General features: G+C 43.0%; 1 protein-coding gene across 2 annotated transcripts in view; it reads right to left on the bottom strand.

The window, feature by feature from the left end:
- ndrg3b (ndrg family member 3b) overlaps positions 1-18,525 on the bottom strand; it is a 106,971-nt gene extending 88,446 nt beyond the window's left edge. For both annotated transcript variants that reach the window (XM_037541326.1, XM_037541328.1), the window contains exon 1: positions 18,377-18,525. The gene's annotated coding sequence lies outside the window, so the exon portion shown is untranslated. The remainder of the gene's footprint in view (positions 1-18,376) is intronic.
- Between the last annotated feature and the right edge of the window lie 1,655 nt (positions 18,526-20,180).

Here is a 20,180-nt window from a genome sequence, read left to right as displayed (position 1 = left end):
AAATCGTATTCCGAGTGGCCTCAGTTGGACTAGACTATTCCAATGGAGATGCATACATGGACGTATTCTATTACGGCTGAGCTATTCGTCGGATGATTAACGGATTACCAGGCTGCATGTAAACGTGGCAAATAATAAACTGGCTAAAGCTTAACCAGAAGCATCTTAACGGCTACTGTCACTGTAGCAATGTGCCGTCGTTTTTGTTGAACTGATATATTTACAATATCTTTAATGCCCTGTTCGTGTTCCATGAAGTAAGCCGGTGCTGCAGCACGGCTTTATCAGTTTAACAGGCATGACGATGGGTGGTGTGGGGGGTGGTGGTGGGGGGGGGGGGGATATCTACCTGCTCAAGCTGCTGCAAAACAGGACACAGGACAAGAGCTAATGTTAGACCTTAAAGAAAACGGAAAGAATCGGAAAATGCGGACGGTGTGTTTTCGGACATGTAAATTTAAAGGCCTTCTCGAAACGTCGTTTTGTTTGGAGCATGTCATCGTCTTTACTTTCTCCGTCCGGCTCTTAATGGCACTGTAAAGTGCGGCGGCCGAGGGTGCAGCTCGGCAGGAGCGCGGCGGAGAGAAGATGATGCTCTGCAACTACATGTAATATTCAACAGCCCCTACAGAACAGAGCTCAGTATCGCTTTACTAGCACACGGCCTACATTACAGACCCTTTTCACACGAGTGCGACCGCGCAGCAACAGATGGGCACTATGGGCACTGTGCTATGAATATGTTCCACAGCTGCCCGTCTTGGGGGAAAGTGAAGCTCTTATTCGTTCCTTTTTTCACGCTCCCTCTCTTTCTCTGCAGGGGTATTTGACTTCATTTGAAGGACTCAAGGAGGGAGTCAAGGGCAGCTTTTCCTTTAAATCATTCACATCCCTCTCCAACAGGTCAGGTCAAGCCCCCAAGCGCAAAGTCAGCCACCACTGACGAGTGAAAGACGCCTTTAGTAAGACGTGGAAAGAAGAAGGCGTTATAATGGTTGCGATGACATTAATTCAATGTCAACACCACCAGCGTGAACTCAAAAGGGGCACTCCACCGATTTTGCTAAATTATTTAAGTCACTCGGCGGCTTAGATGTGAACAATCGTTCATTTACCGAGTCAGACCTGTTCACCAATTTAGTGCTAGGAACCAACGTCAGAAACATTTACTGGCTCTAAAGGCTAGAAGTTAGTACACAAACAGTTATAAAGCATGGCTTGATATCTGAGATTGTTTTGCTGTAAAGTTTTGGCCTCAAACGTATTTTTAGTATAAACATTAACTCCGGGATTGGTTCCTCATTCTCAGTGGAGATCTATGGGCGTGAGCTAACGTGCCTTTGTTGTTACTCGCCTGCAGCTACAGCCGTTCAGCAAGGCTAACGGCAGCAGCAGCTTCTGTTTACAGGTCATTTTTATGGTTTTCTTAACTATTTTGGAAGATGGGAGAGTACATGGAGCGCTTCAAGGGGGTCAATTTCCAAAATCTCGTAGATCCATATCAATTTGAACCAGAAAACACAAAGGAGTTGTGGTGGTTTAACCTCTTAATCTCCAGGGTATATTTTGGTTTGTCCATCTAAATTTACAAATCATAAGGCAAATTACTGTAGCCTACACTGTAGACTGGGGTTCAGTCCCCCACCTGGGCAGGCATCCTATACTATACCAACAAGAGTCCTTGGGCAAGACTCCTAACACCACCTTGGCCTACCTGTGTAAAACGATCAAACTGTAAGTCGCTCTGGATAAGAGCGTCTGCCAAATGCCATAAATGTAAAAAACATAAATGTACGCTTACAATTTACTGCTGAAAGCCAAAAATCTCAGATATTTTTTATTAATAAATGTTTTTTTTTTTTTTTTGTTTTTGTTTTTTACAGTATGGGTCGACTTTCAGTAGACAAAAAAGTTCAGCTTCTTTCATTATAAGGGTTTAAAATCACAGTGCCCATCTATTTGACTGGATGTGTAATATATTACTGGGTGTGTAAGATGAAGATGAAGGCTGGACGACTCTGAGTGCAAACGGTGAGTGATTTATTTACAACATGCAAAACACACAAACGGAAAACTGCAAACCCAAAACAGACGGTAGTTAAACTGTTGACCCGTATTGACGGCAGTACAGGTAATTATAATTAGCCCTAGGCCGCTTGGCTCTACTCCCGTTCCCTCAGCTTCCCCCCTGCCCCTGCATCACCTGAGCTAGACCATTCCACTCTGCAGGGGTGTTGCTGTCCTATAAGAGTGGATTAAAACAAGGGTAAGTAAAATCCTAATGGGCCATAATAAAGGCCTTAATACACAATATTGCCGGTAAAGGTGTTTCACACCAGATGTCTCGCTCTATTATATCCTGTCCCACTCTACTTTCTGGGACCTAAGCTGGAGACATCACACCTCCCATGAGCTAGCTGTGGGCCCTCCGGCACGCTCATGGGTGAGCTCCGTCTGACCTGCCTCCCTTTTGCCGAATCTGCTAGGAAACGGACAACAGGCAAGTATTACAGGTAGGTATTCAGGTAAGTATCTCTCTCTCTCTCTCACACACACACACACACACACAGTCTCTGGTTCCTTTGAAATGCAGCACTAAAATTAATTTAAAAATTAAAAAGGTTTTTAGAGAAGGAAGTTTAGATTACAGTAAAGCAGTTGCTCGATATTTCACCCACCCGAAAAGAGACGAAGATTTCAATCACATGATAAACACAGGAGCCTAGGGGACACGACATACGCATCAGAAGGAATATTCATTAGATCCGTTGGCCTAGTAAACCCGTGACGCCTCCTTTTCCCTTGCAACACTGAGTCCATGTCTTTCTAAGCATCTCTATTCCTGCTAGCTGCAGTTAACGCTCCATCATCGAGAGACCGTGTCCTTCGGGACGGTTCTCAATCAAGATTAGCAGCAATGAGGGGCATTTCAAGACTTTAGGACACTATTCTTTCAGATTCGTTCACCAAAAAGGAGATATTCTTTTAGTTGTAGCTCTCTGGCCCATTGCTCCACAAGTACACTGGCATGTTTATGCACATTTCCCTAAACCAATTTCACCCAGGTTACCAACTGTGAGCAACCGTGGGATAATTTGTTAGTCACGTCTTAATTTACTAAGCCTATTATTTTTCAGTCTGTGCAGGCTACGTCACATCCAGCCGTTTAAGAGTCATATTAATCTTGTTTACTGAGGTCATTTCAATGTGAAGTTGTACTTCATCTGTAGCTTTGTGTCTTGTGTCAGTAGATGAAATAAGCAAGATGCTTCAACAGTTTAAACTAGACAGCCTAAAATAGATAATCATTTATAATAAAACAGCTTTTCTGAAGATCATTACACCTCAACACAACAACTCCTTTAAACTGAATACTTTTCAAAGTATCTCCTCACAAGCGCCATTCAAAAAGAGCCCATAGTTCGCAGATGACCCATCGTTAATGACCAGTTCGAAGCTTAGGTACGGGGTCCCCAACCCAAATGCTGAGAAGAGCCATTGTCCTTTCAATAAAAATCAAATCACCTCGGGAGCCGCAACATTGTGTCCATCATATAATACTGTATAATAAAGTATAGGCTAACTTTCAATATTTAGCTCAGCAATAGCCGCTTTTCTCACATCTCTGACAGGATACCTTTCCTTAAAAGTAGAAAAGCTTGAAAATCTCTCAACATTCGACTTTGAGGCTCTCGCCAGCCTCTAGATCAAGTTTTCCCGCTGCACCTTAAATGGTGCACCAGCTACATTCTTGCACCTCAGGCAGCATTTAAGGTGGAACTGGAAAATTCAATCAGCTTCTCGACTTTTTAGCGTTTGTCAGTTTCTCGTTGCAGATTAAACGTATCAGGAAACCTGCTGGAGTGATTATAAACGCGAATAAGTCCAATCGTCTCCAAATGATCGATGTTCGTCTTAAATCTCTCTCTTTGCCTTTTCTTTAACCTACTAGCCAGGTGAGACCGTTGTCTGCGTTACTGTGTGCCCAGACAATCTGTGCACCAACCTTCAAGGTTGAGGGGTGAATTAACAGATATTGGCTACATTAACTCCAGCGTTTAAGACCGTTTATTGTATACGATCAGCAGAGCTTTATTTTATGGCAAAGCAGGATTATTTTATTTTTACCTATAAATTTAATTCTACTGTGGAGCCACAACAGGGCAGTAAAAGAGCCGCAAGTGAAATACGATGTGAAATACAAAAGGTAACCCTTTGGGGGTCTTTTCACACTTCCACCCATTAACCGTCATGCTGTGTGCATTACAAGATGAGCAGGTGGTATATCACCAGCTAAAAAAGGGAGCATGGAAAAGCCCCTGGTTCCTGCAATGGTCCATTAATCAGCTACAAGACCACCCAGCAAGTTAAGACAGGATCAAACAGCTTAGGTTTAGCAGTTCTCAAGTAAGCATCAGCACACACACTGTGGTCTTGAGGGTGGTTACCCAGTAAGTCAGTAGCAAGATTTGGGCAATAAAAACACTGAAATGACTCCAGTAATAAACAAAAGCATTGCCAACACCAGTGGAGCTTAACTGAGTAAAACGTAGGGATGAAATTAGCAGGATTACCAACAGCTGGGGCAAAGAAAACCAGAGGCATCATCATATAGCGGGAAGTTATAGCGGAGACGAATTGTAATAAAACATCAAATTACTTTGGGATTGCCACTTGTCCGTCATCTCCTCCTGTGCATCCCAAAATAACGGAAAGTGATATGATTTGACAAGACAGATGAGCACAACTGGGGTCAGTGTGATGTCCACTATTCACTCTCACCTCACTCCCTGTCCGGTCGCCCAGCGGAGAGTGCGAATGCTGCTGTCCCCCTGAGGAACTCCACCAGAAATAGAAGCTGCCACGGAATGACGGAAGGCTACAGGGAACAAAGCCAATGGAAAGTAAGGGAAGCGAGAAAACACAAAACAGCTGTCACCCAGGGAAGTTGTTGGCATAGCGATGGAGAGGAGGCAGGAAGAGATGAACATGAAGCTGGAGTTTCGACTCTACGGACCAGATTTGAAGACTTTGAGTGTCTCTGAGGTCCCAAACTCTTCGGCGAGATACTCGAATGTCCTGATGTTCAAAACACACAGAGAACACATCCATGTAGGTTACAGCATCCAAACAGCGTGGGAGGTTTTGGCAAGCTGCTTAATGTTGGCAGAGGAGCGAGAGGAGAAGGCTCAAGGCTGTGAGAGACACCGCTTGTTGCATAAAAGCAAGTCTTGGAACTGCACTAAAGGTGTTTAGTCTCAGTACTAAATGAGAGCCATCACTAGAGAACATAGTACTACATTAATACGGTCATACTGTGTTAGTTGGATGCGTAACCAAAAGCAATTGCTCCAACTGTAGCTATGGAGGTGACATTTAGTCCTTGCTACTCTTAAGTTGTCCAGGTTTTACTGTAAGCCTATCAGAGGTCCCATTATTAAATTAGGACAGTCTATTTGCAAGCACTTCCCGCCAGAAAAGACGCTTAAATTTTAGAGATTTTTCCGATATTGTTTTCCAAAACGCAGAAGACTTATCAAGTTGATTTGTAAGACACATATGGGAATACAAAGTTAAAGACCTCTATACATGGGGAGTCACGTGGGAATACCGAGCAAGATGGCAGCACAATAGTTTAGCTCTAAAGCCCCACCAATAAACTTCACTTATTCAAGAGAATTTACTCCACAATTTCGTTACGAGTTAGTGTCCCTGGTGAAAGGACAAAGCGGTGATATTTTGAAGCAGTTTAACGATTTTGCGCAACGATGTCTACATCAAAATACTTCAAGGCAACTTCAGCAAACCGTATGGCCACGAGGCAGAGTCCACCTGGAGATGGTCCATCGCCACAAAAGCAGACAAGTCAAGACTAACCTGGACAGTCTGCTCGCCGAAATCAGCCAGATTAACTCTACTTTACGTGGAGTGGCGGCTGATGTATCAACGATAAAAGAAACCATGACTGAACTAAAGAATTTGCTCAGTGCTGGAAGACCGGAAGAAGCGGAGAGCCGTTTATCCAGTGTGGAAGATGCTACCGCCAGGCTGACGAGTGACGGGAAGCGAAATGATAAACGATTAAAAACCCTGTGGAACCGATCGAGGATCTTGAAAACAGGAGGCGGCGAAATAAAGTGCGATTGATTGGCAGACTCTCCTTTTCCCCCGACATGTCGAGAGAGTTGGCTCAAAAACGCAAGGCATTCACAGCAGCTCGGAAAATGCTCCAGGAGATACCTGTGAAGCACACACTCACCTATCCAGCATCTCTGCGCTTTTCATGGAAAGGGAGGAGTAGTCTTCACGGACAGCGCAGAAGCAGAGCGTTTCATTGAGGAACACTGCAGCAATAAAGATTGAAGGGACAAACTGAGAAACGCCATATAAGAAAGGTGGAATATATTGTTCAGGTATGGTGGGTTGAAGAGTTTACTGTGCTGTCTGGTAACAGTTCGCAGTCGGATAGCTGGCTCGGCCACTTACGGACCGAAATTGTTCGTTTTGTGTGTTGTTCGGAGATAGTTTACCCGATAGTTTTGTTGTTTGTGTTCTTTGTGCTTTTCTTTTCTTTTTTTAAAAATATTATTTCTTTTACCTTTAAAATGTTCGACAATTCTATGTTGATACGGAACGACGGTACAGCACCTTTAATGTCACGCACTTCTGTGTATGTAGCCCAGGACATGAAAATGATTAATTCTGTTAGATTCATATCGTGGAATATCAACGGTTGCGGCAGCCCAATTAAGAGGAGGAAGGTACTGTCACAGGTTGACGTTGCATATCTTCAGGAAACGCATGTGAAAGATTTTGAAGCTCTAAATTCAAACGAGACTGGGTGGGGCACGTATTTTACTCATCATTCACAAGTAAACAAAACGGGGTGATGATCTTAATTAACAAAAGATTGAGTTTTGTAATGCTCAAAGAATTTAAAGCCAATTATGGGTGGATTATTTGTGTTGAAACCCTTATTAATGGAGTTAAAATGGTATTGTGTAATATTATATGCCCCTAATAAGGAAGATCCGATTTTTATTAACAAAGCTAACAAGATCCTGGGTGACAAGGAAGGAGATTTTAATCAAGTAATTGATGCTTGTCTTGATAAAAGGAAGTTTAGGGGCCCATTGATGCCCCGGGATAGGGCAGCACTCCATGCGTTAATAGACGACCCATGAGGCACAGAATATACATTTTTCTCTCACGGTCACAAAACTTTCACGGATCGATTTTTTTCTTAGTATCAAATTCTACTACTGAACAGGTCATAGATTGTTGATTGTAAAATATTAACTAAAATATTAACTACCCGATTGGAAAAAGTATTGCCTAGTATCATTAACAATGATCAAGTAGGCTTCATTCAGGGCAGATCCTCAGCTGACAATATGAGAAGACTATTACATCCAATGTGGTTAAACTCTTCCAGTAACTCCTCCGTTGTGGAAATCTCCGTCGATGCTGAAAAGGCTCTTGACAGGGTAGAGTGGAGTTTTTGACTACTGCCATTACTTATTCTGGGTTTGGCCCTGGTTTTAAATCATGGGTTAAAATATTATATAAAAATCCTAAGGCAGCTGTTATAACAAATATAATAATCTATAATCTCGTAATTTTTCAGAATTTCCAGAGGAACTCGTCAGGGGTGCCCCCTCTCACCTTTAATGTTCACAATTTTCCTGGAACCTCTAGCAACATTGATTAGAACGGATTTAAGAACTATGGGAGTGAAAGGAGGGGAGAAAGAGCATAAATTAATGTTATATGCAGATGATATATTATTATTACTCAATGACCCCAACAACTCTATACCTATATATATATATATATATATATATATATATATATATATATATATATATATATATATATATATATATATATATATAAAAACTGGACTAAATCTGAGGCCATGCCAGTATCTAAGATATGCCATCCACACAGTGTCACCCGACTCGGCTTTAGATGGGTCCCAATTGGAATGAAGTATTTGGGAATAAAATTGAGTAGAACCCTGGAAGAAGTAACGCTGATAAACTATGAACCCTTGTTGGACAAGATAAAAGCCAATTTGGATAAATGGAAAAAGCTGCAGTCCCTTTTGGGGTAAAGTAAATTATTAAGATGATGGTTGCTCCCCAGTTTAACTACATTTCTATGATGATTCCTATGAATATTCCAGAATCTGTCTTAAAGCAGTATGACAAAACTATTAAAGATTTTCTTTGGGAGGGCAAAAGGCCCAGAATTAGAATGAGTAAGATGTGTGCCTCTAGAGAGAGAGGTGGCCTCAGCCTGCCAGATGTGAGGATGTATAATTTATCATATGAAATGGCCAAGTTGGCTAAACGTTGGTGTCGGGTTGATTCCGGGTTAGATTGGGTAAATATAGAGCAAAGCCTGGCCTCAACGCTCCATGCCTTGGACATCCTCTCTCAGCACACAGTGAGGCAGGTGGACTCCAATCCCATACCGTCTCATTCAAAATATGATTGGACAAAAATTCATAAAGTTTTTAACATATCACATCTCAGGCAGCCAAAGGCCTCAATTTGGCATAATCCTGAAATACGAATTGGAAAACAAACAGCGTATTGGAAACAACGGCAATTCAATGGGGTGAATGTTGTTGGTGACCTGTTTGAAAACGGGTATTTATATCCTATTCTAATTTTATAAAGAAGTATAAATGCGGGAATTTTTGGAAATACTTACAGATAAGGCACTGTATTCAGGATAACTTCCATACCAGAGAAAGTAATCCTGTGACTGAACATTCTTCAGGACATCTAATCTATTAAGTAGTGATAAGTGTGGGAATCTCAAAACAATATGGCAGATAGATTTTAGGTTGTACTATAGTTGATGATGATGCATGGCTGAGAATTCTGTCAAGTGTAGGCAGAAATATTAGAGAGGCTAAAGGGAAATTCATTACACAGGCACCACTGGACACCATCCAGACTTTATAGAATGGGAATAGTTGATAATGATTTGTGCTGGAAATGTTGTACAGAAATGTTGGGAAAATGGCTGGGATTTACATTACCTCAGCTGCTTTACCTTCTTGGGGATAGAACAGAAATTGCTAATGTAACAAATAATGAATTGAATGTAATAAAAGTGGGAATAATTACAGCTGCCAGGGTGATATTGTGTAATTGGAAGAGGCCTAAAACTTCTGATTTAAAGGAGTGGATTGACAAGATGATTGAAATTGCTGGGAAGAGTTAATGGTGAAGGGAGAGGGAAGTTCTGGAAGGAATTTTGGAATCACATGCAACTGAACTGAATGTGCAAAGGACCTGGTGTTGTTGCTGTTATTTGTTGTCTCTTTCTTTTGATTTTGTAGCGAATGGCTACTTTACAAACATGAGTCATGCTGTACTTGTTGTATATCATTAATAAAAAATTTGAATTATAAAAAAAAACCTCTATACATTTTATATATATATATATATATATATATATATATATATATAGCCATTGAGTCATTCACATAGATCAGGGTGTCAGTCCATTAAAAGGGCCATATTGCCAGGAGCCAAACAAGCCACTGCTTACTCAAAATATCATCACCGTCCAATGAAAACCACACATCTCCATTTTTGTTGATTTTCAGTTTTCTACATCGCTTCAAAACACCAGTTGTCCTTTACGATCGATGAATGGATGAACGGATGGAAGGAAGGATGGATGGATAGGGAACTGTAGATGGATGGATGGATAGATGGATGGATGGATGGATGGATGGATAAATAGGGAACTGTAGATGGATGGATGGATGGGTGGATGGGGAACTGTAGACAGATAGACAGATAGATAGGGATCTGTGGATGGATGGATGGATGGATGGATGGAAAGATAGGGATCTGTGGATGGATGGATGGATGGATGGGTAGATAGGGATCTGTGGATGGATGGATGGATAGATAGGGATCTGTGGATGGATGGATGGATAGATAGGGATCTGTGGATGGATGGATGGCTGGATGGGGAACTGTAGACAGATAGACAGATAGATAGGGATCTGTGGATGGATGGATGGATAGATAGGGATCTGTGGATGGATGGATGGATGGATGGATGGATGGATGGATAGATAGGGATCTGTGGATGGATGGATGGATGGATGGATAGGGATCTGTTGATGGATGGATGGATGGATGGAACTTCATTGATCCCAGGGTGAAATTGTGGTGTTTCAGTACCAAGACAATTACACAAACTTACATAAGCTATGCAGAAAAATACAACATAGAAATAAATCTAGACAGAAGTTAAAGCACAAGAGAAATAAAATAAAGTATAAAGTACTGACTGTATTTACAGACAGCAGGCACTGAGTGATAGATAGATAGATCTATCCATCTATCTGTCCATCCATCTCTCAGACATGACTAACTCTGAGTTGCATCAATATTACAGTGTAAAGTGAACAGTGTGTAAAGATTTCATGATGAATGGACCAATAAAAATGCTTTAAAATCACTTTCCATTGACTTACACTGAAAGGTAGGAGGGTTTGTGCCCTCTCCTGTAAACTTACTATTTCGAATTTACTTGTTTTACATTGGACAGAGACGATATGCTAAAACTGGAACAGGGGCTTCACAGTACGAAGAACTGAGAAAACTGACTTTGATCCAGTTTTTCAGTTTATAACTCCTTTAAATAATGCAGAAGCCCACAGTACCGCTTCCATACTGCGGATCCTTTCAGATCCCTCACTGAAGACGCTTTACAGAACATCCAAGCTTAGTACGATGCATCGAACTGCAGCGCAGAACTTACCGTAGAGTCAGCTCATCAGTCTATACTCAACTCATCAACTGCTCATATATAACGTCCATACTTACATATTTAACTGTACTAGCTAAATAAATAAATATAAACATTTCAAATGAGAGATTCTTTCATTTCAATACTTTGTAGTTCTACAGTTACAGACTGTAGTCCATCTGCTTCTCTGATACTCTGTTACCCTGTTCTTCAGTGGTCAGGACCCCCCTGGACCCTCACAGAGCAGGTACTGTTTGGGTGGTGGGGCACTCTCAGCACTGCAGTAACACTGACGTGGTGGTGGTGTGTTAGTGTGTGTTGTGCTGGTCTGAGTGGATCTTTAAACACCTCAGTGTCGCTGCTGGACTGAGAATAGTCCACCAACCAAAAATATTCAGGCTACAGCGTCTTGTGACCACTGATGAAGGACTACAGGATGACCAACACAAACTGTGCAGTAGCAGATGAGCTGTCGTCTCTGACTTCACATCTACAAGGTGGACCGACAAGGTAGGAGTGCCTAATAGCCTGGACAGTGAGTGGACACGGTGTTTATCACAAAGACACAGCCTCTGTAATACATCTTTGACCATGGTCAGCAGTTAGACAATAGGTTTCAGTCCATGCTGTCATGCTATCGTCTATTCATGCTTTTGTGGTCTTTAATACAGCGGATGAGATTAAGAGTAAAAAGGGTTGCAGGCCAAACTGTATCAAACTACATGCCATTTCCAGACCCCTGAGCTTCGAACAGTGGCCAGTAAGTCTAACCAGGGAGCATTTGGTGTTACTTAAATAAGGAAATCCCACACAATACAACATACTCACAAAACCCTGCCCAGTCACGGATGATGAAAATAGTCGTTTACGGTAAGTCAACGGTCTCATTGTCGTACTAAGGCTATGTTTATATAGTAAGCTGTGTAATTATCACATCCAATTGTTTTCACAGGCTGTTTTCTAACTTGTTTAGACAAGCATAATTGGTGTGTTTAGTACATAGTAAACATTTGATAAATAAATCATTAAATTCTTTCTTCAATAAAACGGGTAAGAAAAGATCTTGGACTGGTTTCTAATGTGTGTGTATGCATGTAGACTATATGTCCTAAAGCATTCGCTCATCTGCCTTCACAGACATGAACTTGAGTGACATCCCATTCTTAATCCATAGGGTTTAATATGATGTCGGCCCACCCTTTGCAGCTATAACAGCTTCAGCTCTTCTGGGAAGGATTTCCACAAGGGTTAGGAGTGTGTTTATGGGAATTTCTGACCGTTCTTCCAGAAGCACATTTGTGAGGTCAGACACTGATGTTGGAGGAGAAGGCCTGGCTCACAGTCTCCACTCTAATTCATCCCAAAGGTGTTCTATGGGGTTGTGGTCAGGACTCTGTGCAGGCCAGTCAAGTTCTTCCACACCAAACTGGCTCATCCATGTCTTTATGGACCTGCTTTGTGCACTGGTGTGCAAATCATGGTTGAACCAAGCCCCTAGGCTTTTAAATGAACTTTTATTACTTGATATATTCTTACACATCTTCAGTCTGCATTTTGTAACATCCGTTACACCTGTTAGCCCTTTATGAACTGTAAAGGTTGCAATTTTTGTTACATAGCTTGAGAAATTTATCTGACTTTAAAGACATAAAATGTCAAGAACGGAGTCAAATCCTGACCTCAGAATCCAAATTGGTTTTAAACCTGAAAATGTGCGTCTGGAACAAATGATTATTGATCAGGGGTCTCATCTCCTCCAGACTGAAGGGAGCCGGTCAGAAACTCTATGACCCCCTCTTACAATTGGATTGTGATTGGTTCCTAGGCGTCTCACGATTGTAGAAATATGGCGATTTGAAATCAGATCCACCCTGTACATCTCCCATTTCACCAGCTCATCCATATGGAACATCTTGTCAGTATCTCAATAGCTTACAGAACACATGACTCAAAGACTCAATGCAAATGAGCAGCAATCACACAACCTCCTTCAATTCAGCACATACACACTAGGAATGTTCCAACAAGGCTTTCATTGTTTTCAAAACAATTTGACTCTTGATTATTTTAAGTGGTTATTTTATTAGTTGCTGCCAACATCTATAAAAAGAGCGACTTTCTTCTGAGAGCTTTCAGAAAAGCTGATACTGTTTACTTCATATGATAACTTAAGACGGCTCTACTGAACTAATCTATAATTCTGAATCTTGAATCTGAAACATCAGATTCTGAAACATCAGATTTGCCAATCTGATGTTTATTCTCACTTTATTAAACTATTAAACAACTCGATGGAAAATCATCGTTTACATACACGCTACAAGTAATACGATTAAAAATGAGGCGCATGCGTGGGGAACTTCTTGGAGTAAACGTTACCATGACAACCAGCATCACGTGAGGTCCAGTCAGAGTGAGATGAGCAGCAGTGAGCAGTGCTTGTGTTTCTAACTGCTTTAAAATGACGTCAGACTCAGGAAAACGTCCTTCACATGTCCTTATTAAAGAAGGCCGAGAGGAAGACGTCGTGCTCTGAGACGCATAAGCTGGACGTCCGTCCCACCGCCGTCTTTTAAAGATCAGAGCATGAACTTCGTCTCCTCTGCAGACCAGTTTCTGCTCCGCCGTGTTGAACGGTATAAACTCTCACTGTGACGTGACGCACATGCAGAACGGACTTAAACTTTCCGATAGGGAATGTAATCGGATACAGACGTTTACACGGATATTATTCTTCTATTTAAAGGATTATTTACAGGATTACACACCTCAATCAATTGGATAGAAACTGTATTCCAAATGGCCTCAAATGGACTAGACTATTCCGACTGAAGTGTATACGTGGATTTATTCTATTCCAATTGAGCCATTAGTTGGATTATTAATGGATTTTTAGGCTGCATGTTAATGTGGCTACTATAGAACATATGGGTGCTGATCATGCGAGGAAATGCAGTATACTTCACTCCGACTCCACTCGTAGCTCTCGGAGTGCTTCTCAACCAATCAGCTGGCGTGGCCAGAACTCCCTGTTATAATGTCAGTATAAGACCTCCATAAATCAGAATATGAAAGTGTAACAGTGTGTCTAGCATAATATTCCACTAAGGGTTTATTCTTGGTTTAAAAAGGAAAAAAAAAACAATACTAGCTGGAATTTTGCCATCCCTGCGTAATACTGGATTAAGCGGTGCTTGAAAGGTAACATCTGGCGCATCAGAAGTACCAGGTCCTCCCTCACAACACAACCCTACTTTCGGAAGCTCTTTCACATGCTCAAACCACCTGACCTGCTATTAAGGTATACTAAGCTCAGGTGTAGGACCATCGGAAACTGATGGAAGTGTGTTAATACACATACACAAGGAACAAGTAAGGCACCTAAAACATCCTCTCATCCCACAATAATCTCACCCAATAGTGGCATAAAGCCCTATTTGAGCTGGATTAGTGTTACCTGGAGAGGTGCGGTAATGTGAGTGATTACTGAGGAAATCTGTCATTTTAATCTGCCGCGTCTGCAGTTTTTACAATTCTAAGTAATGAGTCCAGGGTGCATTACCTACTATAGATCACCGAACCCGGACCCCCTCAGTCACAGCAATCCTGTTCCCTTAAAGGGGAATCCCACCGATTTTTCAAGATATCTCCCCAATTCAGTGGTTACTATGGGTGGGGGAAAAAAAACCCGATTCTTAGATGCATCATAATGCGGATGTGAATGATTCTGAACTGATTCATAAATATGAAAAATTGATTTTCTAAATTTTAATTTATAACGTAATGTTGACAGAACGCAAAGGGCGGAGCTGGGAACAGGGGAAGTGCAGCGTCCGGACAGTCTCTGGCGGCACATAACAAAACACTACTGGATGAGCGAGAAATCCAACCGGCTCTGCGTTAAAGCCTGGTTCGGTCAGGAGCCACAATCCAGATGTTAAGAAGAACCATTTTGTCCTTTCAACAAAAATCTTTAAGCTTTAGTTCTAGCCGCTTTCCTCCCATCTCTGACTGCAGTCGCGCCTTGTTCGAATTTTCCCGTTCCACCTTAAATGGTGCCGCATTTATATCCGGCGGCTGAGGCGGAATTTCGGAAAGAGAAGCGACTTCATCTTTCCAACTTTAGCGTTTGACGGTCTCTCGTTGCAAATTTAACGTTCTGGGAAACCAAATGTGCCGCTTATAAATGCGAATAAGTCCATTTGTCTCCAAAATGTTCGCCTTAAATCTCTCTCTGCCTTTTAGCTGCTAGTGAGGCGAGACTGCATTGCTGTGTGACCTGCAGTCTGCACGCCAGTTCTGTCGCTGAGAACCAGGGTTCTTCCTCTGTGTTGCACACGTCCCATCCAGAAGATATTCTACTGACACAGCGACCCACCAACCCCCCCAGTTGTAATGTGCTGAGGGAACATCCATTACCACTGGATCTTATTTCACCATGACGGCACATTTGATTACTGATGAGCAGCAGCAGCGCCTCTCATGCTCCAAACAAGAGCAGCGAATGAGCGTCTTCCAGTTCACTCACCACATCACTTCCATCTGGTTTATTAATAAAAGACACTGGAGGTAAATCAATTAGGGATCATTACAGGTACTTTGCTTTAAGACCACCACGTCCTCAGACAGGGAGAAAATCAAAGTCCTGTATATAAACAAAAGATGCATCACTGAACGACTTCTTAACCATTTAATCGTGCAGAAAGTTTGGAAAATTGGTGGAATGGGCCTTTAATGACAAGGCAAGCCGATAGACAGAGCTTGATCTGGCCCAATTCCTTAGTCTCCAAGTTCACGACAACATCACATAACTCTGATGGGAAAATCCGCGTAATGACATTTTGATCCGGGCTAATTGGAGTAATTTGAGGAAATTAAACAGATCCTTCTCCTGTAAGACTCAACCAGTCATATCATACAGATTACATTACCAGGCCTCCCCAGGTAAAACTAGTCCGGTTCAAATAGAGTTCAAGAAAAAACAGAAGATAACAGAAAAAAAATGACCTTATTTTCAGTGTTTTTGCAATTTAAAAACAAGTACAGGCAAAAATGCCCCAAAATAACAGTAGAAATGGAGCGAATTCACATAAACAAACATACAATTAATGAATAAGTATGAAAGGTTGGCTGTGTCCCAATTCAGGGGCCCAATTCACTGCTGCTCATCTCACTCTGAGAGGACTCACGTGATGTTGGTTGTCAGGGTAACGTCTACACTAAGTGGCCCCAAAAATGACTTAAACTCAGTGACGTGGTGGTGGTGTGTTAGTGTGTGTTGTGCTGGTCCGAGTGGATCAGACACAGCAGTGCTGCTGGAATTTTTAAACACCTCAGTGTCGCTGCTGGACTAAGAATAGTCCACCAACCAAAAACATCCAGCCAGCAGCGTCCTGTGACCACTGATGAAGGACCAGAGGATGACCAACACAAACTGTGCAGCAGCAGATGAGCTGTCGTCTCTGACTTCACATCTACAAGGTGGACCGACCAGGTAGGAGTGTCTAATAGAGTGGACAGTGAGTGGACACAGTGTTTAGAAACTCCAGCAGCACTGCTATGTCTGATCCACTCATACCAGCGCAACACACACTAACACACCACCACCACGTCAGAGTCACTGCAGTGCTGAGAATGACCCACCACTCAAACAGTACCTGCTCTGTGAGGGTCCATGGGGGTCCTGACCACTGAAGAACAGGGTAACAGAGTATCAGAGAAACAGATGGACTACAGTCTGTAACTGTAGAACTACAGAGTGCAGCTATACAGTAAGTGGAGCTGATAAAGTGGACAGTGAGCGTAGAAACGAGGAGGTGGTCATTCAGTTTAGAGTTAAAGACAATTTTAGTTTAGTAGATATTTAGTTGAATGTAACGTGAAAGTAAATGAAGCATCTACAAAGCATCTAAAGTGGACTGTCCAAATACAGTGTTCCCGAGGCTGTGCTTTGGACCTCTTCCCCGAGCAGATAAAGCTGAGGATTGCCAGCAAGAAAGAGCATTCAAGGAGAAAACTTGGGGTAGAACATGTATTCCACGGATGCAGGCCAGTTATCTACCGTTGTCATCGTATCTTCATCTACAACTTGGTGCAGCTTCAGGTTAAGAACGTTATTTTTGGGTATTTCTGTGAGTAAAATGAAAAATACAGTGTGTTTCCAGGGCCTTGACTGAAAGCCTGGGTGAGGCAGGCCTGGGTGAGGCAGGCCTGGGTGAGGCAGGCCTGGGTGAGGCAGGCCTGGGTGAGGCAGGCCTGGGTGAGGCAGGCCTGGGTGAGGCAGGCCTGGGTGAGGCAGGCCTGGCCTTTGCGACTCAAGGTCTCGTAAAGATGAGTGGCCAGAGCCACCTCCTTACGCCAATCCCTGCTGACCCAAAGAGTCGACTAATCTGTACCACATCCATAAAGATGCCCCGCAGCTCAGCAGGTCTGGAAGTGCCAGCAGAGCAATCAAGCATAAAACGTGCTTTACTTGAGCCAATAAAGCTACAAAGAAGTGCGGGAATCCTCACCGAAGCCCGGACAAAGAAGTAGGCCGTCCGGATTCAATCCCCATTTGTTTTTGTAATTCTACGCCTCCTGCCCAGGCATCGCAGCTGACTTTACGCGACCCTAAAGCGTGTCCCGCTGAGGGATTGCCGAGAGGTTAGCTTACGTACGAGGCCATCTGGACTCCAAAACCGCTGTCACTAATCAGATGGCTTTGCTGGCGCTTTGTTGATTCCCTCACTTAGTATTTTGGGAAACTGGGTTAGGAGCACTCTTACCAAACACACGTAAAGACAATGCGCTTGGACGTGACCGACAAAGCTCTCGATGCTCTGTGGAGATGTGGTCAGCCAAGCCAATCCAAGCGGCACCTATTCACCATGCAAGCTCCTGAAGCCTGAGCTCGCATCAGAGCAGTTAATAATGCTCTGTATTACAATCTATTAATCAAGCCTCGTTGATTAAATTTTAAATCCCGCTGGGGAACAGCATCAGCTTGCCTCCCACAGCTCAGATCACTTGCCAAGTTGAATTAGAAGATCTTTAGGGACCAAAACTGAAGGAAGTGAATGTCCTTGGACGCTGTGTTGAGCCAGATTTACCTGAGAAAGGTCTGGCAACATTTGTGAGGTCCATTGGAGATGTCTGCAGATGTTTTGATTGAGTAAAAAAGGCGCAAACCTGTCAACAACAAACAACAACAACAACAAACAACAACAACAACAACACAACCGCATTCTCGGCTGCAGCAGCCTGGCTAGGGTAGGTTAGCTAGTCAGTGCGGCTGGTTAGACGAGGCAGATTCACTGCTGCACATGTAGACTTCCCGAGAGTGCTTATAGCCCAACACACGCCTGGCACAGCTCGATTTAGACGGCTTTTAAAGAGCCAATGTCAACATGACAGCCGGCCGACCTGCCGAGGGTAAGCGGTTGACGTTGGCCGGCGATGATCGGTTAGGTTACCTAGGTAGCGGTAGCTGGCTAACGGTTAGCCCGGTTAGCTGAAGCTCGTATGTCAGCTCACATGCTGCCCAACAAGAACTGGAAACGCGTGAGAAGTCGCGTCGTTCACCAAAAAAGGCGGTAGGAACACTTACAGCTGGCGACAATAGGAGCAGAGACCGGGCGCTGAACGGGAAGCGTGTATCCAGGCGAGGTGAAGGAGCGTCTGCTCTCCGGCTCTCCGGCTCTCCAGCCCCGCTCGCTCTCGGTGGGAAGAGGCGGAGCTGCGCAGCCAGCGGTAACGATAGTGACGAGAGGTTCGGTTCACTTCGTGGAGCCGACTCCACTGTCCGATTCGACTATTGAATCACTTCACATTACCAGGCTCAAGAGCCATAAATCCGATTTTCTGCTCTAATGTGACTCGGATCTGGTGTTTTCAGGGCTGTGTGGACACAAATCCGATCTTCTCAAATCAGACCTGAGCCACTTTCATATGTGGCCCTAGATCGGATGCGTGGCCGTGCGACCTGAAGGTGACCCTCAGATCAGACTCCATGTGTTTCATTCAGCGTTGCCATGGCAACGGCGCCGAACAGACGTCATAACCTGTAAAACGGTGGAAAAGCTGAGAGCTGAGCAGAGTTAATGATCTTCTCAGCGAAGCTCGTTCTGCTCGTTAGTTTGCGCTGATGATGCGGTGATTCAGTCACGTGACGTCACTGAGTAGGAGGAGCGCATGAGGGTCAGTTCAGGCCGGTTCATCACATTAATGACCGATTTGAGTCACTGACCTAAACGAGTGTGAACCGTCGAGTCAGAGAGATCGGATTTGAGCAAAAAAATCAGATTTGAGAAATGAGACCTGTAGTGTGAACGTAGCTATAAAGCCTACTAATGGAGTCGCTATCAAAACGCACAGTGTATAAGGTAAGTGAATTCGGACCTGGACCTACAACCGATAAACTATGGAGAATTATTTACGGTCTTGTTTTAACCGGAGTAACTTTTCTGGCCTTTATGGTAGCTTCAGCAGCCCGGGAGACTCGCAGACCAATCGCATGCGTTGTAAATATCACACGTGACGCTGCTCAGCCAATCAGATCTGTGCATTACGATGAGCATCGAGACTATAAGTGAGTGATACACACACACAGGGGAGCGAGGAGGCGAGAAACAGCAGTCAGAGAAGAAAGTGAGTCAGAGGGAAGTTATTCCACATGGCGTGATCTAAAAAGAGAAAACTGACCATAAATGTTGTTGAAATATCACTGAATTGGACTTTATTTGATCTGATATTCAGCTGTCGACTGTATAAGATGCTGATATTCCTACTCGGCTGCTTCAGTAAACAGCGCTTGGCACCGAGTCATAGATTTTGTGATGTTCCGGAACCTTTTCTTGAGGAAATTCTCTCTAAATGGACCTTATTGAATTTTAATTAAAGACCCCTGCTATATATTATATTGTATAGTGTATTATTCCTTTATTCATTCAGCTTAAACCGCTTGATCCGGCTCGGGTCGTGGTTATATATAATAATTTTACATTATAAACATGTTACTTTATCTGTTTCACGAAGGATATTATATTGTGGTGTTCTGTATTATGATTAAGCTGTGAACGATTGTTAGGAGTATTTTATTAGAAACCTTCAGCCTGTAAACAGATGTGTACAAAAACCGTTCGATTCGGTCGGAGTTCGGCTCGACCGATTCAGAACCGATTCAGGAGAACGATTCGTTCAGGGCCCGGCCATCTCCAGTGAAGGGACTTTACCCAGCATGTCATGTTACACTACAATACGAGCGTCACTGAGGTCAATAAAGCCTACAGAGATCTTCAAAACCAATGTTACCGCAATAGTTATGGTTTAAGGGCAACTCCACCGAGTTTTCGAAATTCCTCTCTAATGCAATAGTTGAGATGTAAGCAAAGCCATTCAAAATGGTCTGAGCT

This window comes from Pygocentrus nattereri, chromosome 9 (genome assembly GCF_015220715.1).
Source record: "Pygocentrus nattereri isolate fPygNat1 chromosome 9, fPygNat1.pri, whole genome shotgun sequence".
Taxonomy (NCBI): domain Eukaryota; kingdom Metazoa; phylum Chordata; class Actinopteri; order Characiformes; family Serrasalmidae; genus Pygocentrus; species Pygocentrus nattereri.
This window is presented reverse-complemented; position numbering and strand designations above follow the sequence as displayed.